This window comes from Bos indicus, chromosome 19, assembly GCF_029378745.1.
Source record: "Bos indicus isolate NIAB-ARS_2022 breed Sahiwal x Tharparkar chromosome 19, NIAB-ARS_B.indTharparkar_mat_pri_1.0, whole genome shotgun sequence".
In the NCBI taxonomy this organism is placed as follows: Eukaryota; Metazoa; Chordata; class Mammalia; order Artiodactyla; family Bovidae; genus Bos; species Bos indicus.
This window is the reverse complement of record NC_091778.1, coordinates 20,702,442-20,709,237: the sequence shown is the minus strand read 5'-3', so window position 1 is coordinate 20,709,237 and position 6,796 is coordinate 20,702,442.

Below are 6,796 nucleotides of genomic sequence, written 5' to 3'. Positions count from 1 at the left end.
TGCAGCACATGGGATCTAGTTTCTTGACCAGGGATTGAACCCAGGCCCTCTGCACCGGGAGTGCAGAGTCTTAGCCACTGGACCACCAGGGAAGTCCCTGAGCTTTATTTTCATTACCCAGAAGAGGAAACCAAGGCCCAGAGGGGTTACAAGCTAGCCCCAACCAGAAACAGGTCCCATTCAGAGCCGTGCTGTAAGCCACCCAAGACTGAGGCAGCTTTGGGGTGTCTGGAGCCACAGGTGGGGGCAGGCTGCAGATTGCTGTGTCCCCACTTAGTGCAGGCCCCCAGCGAGCCGGAGGATCAGGCTCTTCCACCAAAATCAGATCTCGGAGCTCAGGGACTGACACCTACTTTTACATGTCCATCCACCCATCCATTGGCCAGCCACTCATTCATTCATCAGAAGTCCACTGACTACTGCACACCCACTAGGAAGTGATTGTATAATGAAAAAGACAGGCAATAGTTGACAGGCAAGGGTTGAATAGGGAAATAGGAACCCTCATACACTGCTGGTGGGAACATAAAATGGGGCAGCCCCTTTGGAAAATATTAGGGCAGTTCCTCCACAAGTTAAACAATAAAAAAAAGTTAAACGTGAAGTTCTCCTGTGACCCAGCGATTCCACTCCTGTATATATACCCAACAGAACTGAAAATATTTTTTCATATGAAACTGTGCTCACATATTCATAGCAGCATTATTCAAAATATCTAAACAATGAGGTCAAGTTAAATGCCCATTAACTGATGAATGGATAAGCAAAATGTGCTATGTCTATACAATGGGCTATTATTCAGTCATAAAAAGGAATGAAGTACAGATACATGCTACAACATGAAAAAACCCTGAAAACATTATGCTAAGTGAAAGTAATGCTCAAAATTCTCCAAGCTAGTCTTCAACAGTATGTGAACCAAGAATTTCCAGATGTTCAAGTACATTTAGAAAAGGCAGAGGAACCAGAGATCAAATTGCCAACATCCATTGGATCATAGAAAAAGCCAGAGAATTCCAAAGAAACATCTACTTCTGTTTCATTGACTATGCAAAACCCTTTGACTGTGTGGATCACAACAAACTGGAAAATTCTTCAAGAGATGGGAATACCAGACCACCTGACCTGCCTCCTGAGAAATCTGTTTGCAGGTCAAGAAGCAACACTTAGAACCAGACATGGAACAATGGACTGGTTCCAAATTGGGAAAGGAGTACGTCAAGGCTGTATATTGTCACCTTGCTTATTTAAATTATATGCAGAGTACATTATGCGAAATGCTGGACTGGCTGAAACACAAGCAGGAATCCAGATTGCAGGGAGAAATATCAATAACCTCAGATATGCAGATGACACCACCCTTATAGCAGAAAGCAAAGAGGAGCTAAAGAGCCTCTTGATGAAAGTGAAAGAGGAACGTGAAAAAGCTGGCTTAAAATTCAACGTTCAAAAAACTAAGATCATGGCATCTGGTCCCATCACTTCATAGCAAATAGATGGGGAAACAATGGAAACAGAGACAGATTTTGTTTTCTTGGGCTCCAAAATCACTGCAGATGGTGACTGCAGCCATGAAATTAAAAGACACTTGCTCCTTGGAAGGAAAGCTAGGACCAACATAGCATATTAAAAAGCAGAGACATGACTTTACCAACAAAGGTCTGTCTAGTCAAACCTATTGTTTTTCCAGTGGTCATGTATGGATGTGAGAGTTGGACCATTAAGAAAGCTAAGCACCAAAGAATTGATGCTTTTGAACTGTGGTGCTGGAGAAGACTCTTGAGAGTCCCTTGGACAGCAAGGAGATCTAACCAGTCAATGGAAATCAGTCCTGAATATTCATTGGAAGGACCGATGTCAAACTGAAGCGCAAATACTTTGGCCACCTGATGTGAAGAACTGACTCATTGCAAAAGACCCCGAATCTGGGAAAGATTGAAGACAGGAGGAGAAGGGGACGACAGAGGATGAGATGATTGTATATCACTGACTCAATGGACATGAGTTTGAGCAAGCTCCGGGAGCTGGTGATGCACAGGGGAGCCTGGTGTGCTGCAGTCCATGGGGTTGCAAAGAGTCAGACACGACTGAGTGACTGAACTGAACTGAAGTGAAAGAAGCCAAACACAAAGGTCACATACTCCATATATATAAGATATCCAGAATAGACAAGTCCATAGAGACAAAGGGCAGACTAGCAGTTGCCTTGGGCTGGGAGGGAGGAAGAAAGGGGGCATGACGCTAATGGATATGGAATTTCTTTTGGGGGTGATGGAAATGTTCTGGAATTAGGTTCTGCTGATGGTTACACAGCCTTGTGAATATAAAGCCCACTGAACTGTACACTTTTAAAGGGTGGATTTTATGACGTGTGAATCATGTCTCAATTAGAAATTTTCTTGACACATCTACTATGTGTCTGGCACAGTGCTGGTGCCACAGAGATGTATGAGATGTTGCCTTGGCCTTCAGGAACTCGCAGTTCATAGAGCAGACAAATGAGTGAGTCCACAAGTAAAAGAGTGGGATTAATGTTGAGGTGGAGGGGAACCCAGGGAAGCCTGGGGATCAAAGGTCAGGAGTACTTTTTAGAGATGACAGCATCATGAAGTAGAGCAGAGTCTGAGAAGGGTGGGGATGGGGAGTTGCCAGGAAGGATAATCCAAGCAGAGAGAATAACTTATGCAAAGGTGTGGCTGGCTGGGGACCTCCCAGGAGAAGGGGAGAACATTGAAATAGGAACCAGGATGAGGCAGGACAAATCCAAGTGTCAGATGCCAAAGGCCAAATTTCCCTCCTACAGTAACATGAGAGGAACGTTTCCTGGGCAGGAGGAAATAAAGCATCAACTCTGGGATTTCCCCAGTCGTCTAGTGGCTAAGAATCTACATTCCCAATGCAGGGGACCCAGGTTTGACCCTTGGTCAGGGAACTAGATCCTACGTGCTGCGATTAGAGATCCTGAATGCCACAATGAAGACCCACCCAGTGAAGCCCAATAAAAAATAAATATTAAAAAACCAAAGCTTCAACCTACTCTGAGAGAACCTCTCCAGGTGCCTGTGCCCCCTGCCCTACCCTCGTTCTTGTAGGGAAAATACAAAGAAGAGTAAACAAGAAAGCAACTAGCGCCCTTATTTCTACCACTTTTAATATTTTTTCTCGTGTCTTTTTATGCCTTTATTTTACTTGGAGGGGGTGATTCTGCACTATAATCTGATGTTTTTACTGACACCATAAACATTATTCCTTGTCATAAGATATTCTTAAAATACTTCATTTCTTCGTGTAATGGTCCACCATAACCCTGGCCCCTAAAGTTGGACCAGGGTGCCTTTCTTGAAGATGATCATTTAGGTTGTTTCTGAGCCTTTTGTGCAATGATGCCCTGAACATCTCTGTGGCCTGGGTCTGGAGTCACTGGCGCTGGTTACTGCTGTGCTCTGCTTTCTTGGAGGGCACTCCAGTCGACAAGGGAACTCTCCCAAGAGCACCCGAGACAAGATGTACTTGAGTTGGGGAGACTCAGAAAAACCCAGATATCAGAGCTGGAAACGCTGCAGAGAACCTTAATTGAGAAAACAGAGACCCAGCAAGCTCACGGGGCCAGACAAAAGATTCACAGCTGTTTAGGGGAGGACCCAAGACAATGTGCTCACCCAAGCTAGTGAGAAGGTATTTAGACCTTCTCTTTGGATCAGCATCCAACATCCTCAGAGGCTGAAGTGGGGGAGAAAGTGACCAGACACTTGTCTTCCGTTTGACCTAACCCTAGCCCATTCGCAGCAGCGCAGCTGCTGCTCTGCCCGCATCCTTCATGGCAGTGCGTCCAACCTTGGCATCTCTGTGCCTGTGGGCTTTTCCAGAGCCAAGGAAGGCTACCCTGCCCATAACAGGCCTTGGGGAGTTAATGCCCCTACCCTGTTCCTGGAAGTGATGCTCTAGAATTGTCGGGCAAACAGTCAGAAGTCTTGTACCTTGGGTGAGGTCTGGGTTTCACCTAGGTTTCTCTGTGGGGTTGAACTCCAGTTGCCTGTTGCGGTTACTAGCTTAGCATTGCACACTTAATGGTTATCTGTCCTTCCTTGCTCCCCTACTGATGTCCTCTGCACAGAATCAGGTACTAATTGCACCTTAATCTTTGACCTTTGAAGTACCACACCTCAGGACTTGCCCTGATGCCACGCCAAGTATTAATCCTCAACCCGAGAAGCAGCGAAGAAGGGCAGAAAAGGGATGATGTTCTGGGAAGCATTAACAAGAAATTGGGCCCTTAAAGAAAATTCCTGGCTGACCCGCCCCCGAGAACTGGTCAGGTCATCGCCTACTGTGCCCAGCCTACCAGTGAAGTGCCAGGCTTGTGCCTGCCAGCATGAGTCATACTCCAGGGATTCAGCGATCAAAGCCGTCCAAATCCTGGTCCATCCTAGGTCTGTCCACCTTAGGTAACAACCGGGTCATTTCCAGCAAAAATCCCTCTGTTTCCAACTCCAAGTTATCCAAGGTGGTATACACTCAGGAGACCTTGTGTGACTCACGCCCTCCAGTGGTTAGTCAACAAATGACAAGGGAGGGGCTCAGGGCCAGGGGTCTTGCATGAGCCCTAGGGTATCAGAACTGGAGGATCCTTAGAGAGCTTCTTCCCTTTGCCTTCCTTGGTCAGGTGAGGGGCATGAAGCCTAAACAGGACAAGCGACATCACAGGTCACATACAGGCACACGTGTAGAGAAAGAACCAAAGTCACACATCTCATGAGTGCTCCTCGCAGTTTTCTTGCATCTCACCTTGATAATTTTTGTCACACCTGCATACTACCTACATTATTATTTGCTCCGATACTTTCCCCTTAAACCGACTCCTCTTTGAACTTAAATAAATGTAATTCTCAAATCTATTTTTATCATTTCCCACACGTGAAATGTCAGTAAATGGTCATAGACAGTAAACACACTGATAAATACTTCAACTATTAAAATTAAAAAAGGTTACTCCAGGTACATGCTAAGTCATTCAGCTGTGTCTGACTCTTTGCGACCTCGTGGACTGTAGCCCACCAGGCTCCTCTGTCCATGGTTGAAGTGGGTTGCCATGCCCTCCTCCAAGGGATCTTCCTGACCCAGGGATCGAACCTGCATCTCTTAAGTCTCCTGAATTGGCAGGCGGGTTCTTTAACACTAGCACCACCTACCACTGCAAATCTCCTCTGGATTGGTCACGTTTAGGGAAACTTGTCATTTGATTGAAAAAGAGATCCCAGGTCATGCAGATATGGACCTTTAGCATCGCCAGTAAGGGCATCTACTGAGCATCTGAGAGTGCAGAGTGCTGAGGTTATTCATGGGGAGAGGGCATCCATGTCACCATCTCAAAGGGTAGGGGAGGTGGTACCAGACAGCCTGGGGAAGGAGGAGGAGAAGGGCCTAATGTAGCTACCAGGAAGGTCAGGGGCCTGCTGGCCTAGAAGAGGAAGTAGGCCAGAACGAACTGCTGTGAGACCCGGGAATGAGCTACTCTTGGCCTCAACTTCCCCATCTGCCAGGATGGGAACCCCTAGGATTTATTGAGGTGTCTGGCACTTTGAAGACAGGGCCTCATACTTCCCTGGTGGTACTGTGGATAGGAATCTGCCTGCCAATGCAGGTTACATGGGTTCGATCACTGGTCTGGGAAGATCCCACATGCCGTGGAGCAGCTAAGCCCGTGTGCCACAACTACTGAGCCCGCGTGCTGCAATTACTGAAGCCCAAGTGCCCTGCAGCCCGTGCCCTGGAACAAGAGAAGCCACCACACAGAGAAGCCTGGGCTCCGCAGCTACAGGCAGCCCCTGCTCGCCGCAACTAGAGAGAGCCTGCATGCAGCAATGAAGACACAGTGCAACCAAAAATAATAAAGAAAACCTCTTAAAAAAAAGAGAGGATCTCATTTTATCCTCAGGAAAATCCTACAGAGAAGCACTTCCTGGTCTCTTTTGGCAGCTAAAGAAAGTGAGGTTAGGGGTGGGATGAAGGGATTTGGCCAAGGTCACCTGGCTGAGCTGGGCCTGGGACACCATTCACGACCTCAGGTTGACCTCACGGTCCCACGTGTACCGGGGGTGAAGGTAAGCCCGACTGTCTCAAGCCTTGCCGAAATGACATCACTTGACAAATCAGCCGTTGCAGTGCCTGCCTGAGGCTGCCTGGCCGCCCAGCCTGGCTGAAGCTGGGAGGCTGCTCCTAAGTCCTCCAGAGCACCCTGAGAGCAGCCAGTTCCAGGAATGGGAGTTCTCTGGATCCAGAGAGAGAAGGCTCTCCCTGTGGAGACAGGGCACTTAGCATCAGGGGAGGTTTAGGCTTTTCCCCTGGCCTGAAATGCCCTTTCTGTCTCTTCCCCCCATCTAAGTCCTTCTGTCCTTCTGTCCTCCCCCCATGGCCTAAAGCCCTCGAGCCCCCATCCCTGAAGATCTGGTGCCCTCAGGATCTAGGCAACACAGCCCAGCATTTGGCAGAGTACTGGAGTCAGCACGGAGACCCTCAGGGCAGAGGCCCCCTGGCTTCAGAGCTGGGAGCATGCAGAACCGCAGTTGTGGCTGTCCCGTGTTGATCCCTGGGTCCTCGAGCCAGTGTGGGCTGCCTCTCCGAGCTTCGGTGCCCTGCGACAAAATGAGAACAGTGACACTTCCATTGCAGGGTTGTCTAGAGGTTACTAGGCATGTAGTAAGTGCACAGATCCTCCAGGTAATCACTGCTTGAGCACCTACTGTGTACCAAGGTAATATAGTGATAAATGTGATAGAGCCCTCCTGTTCTCATGGAA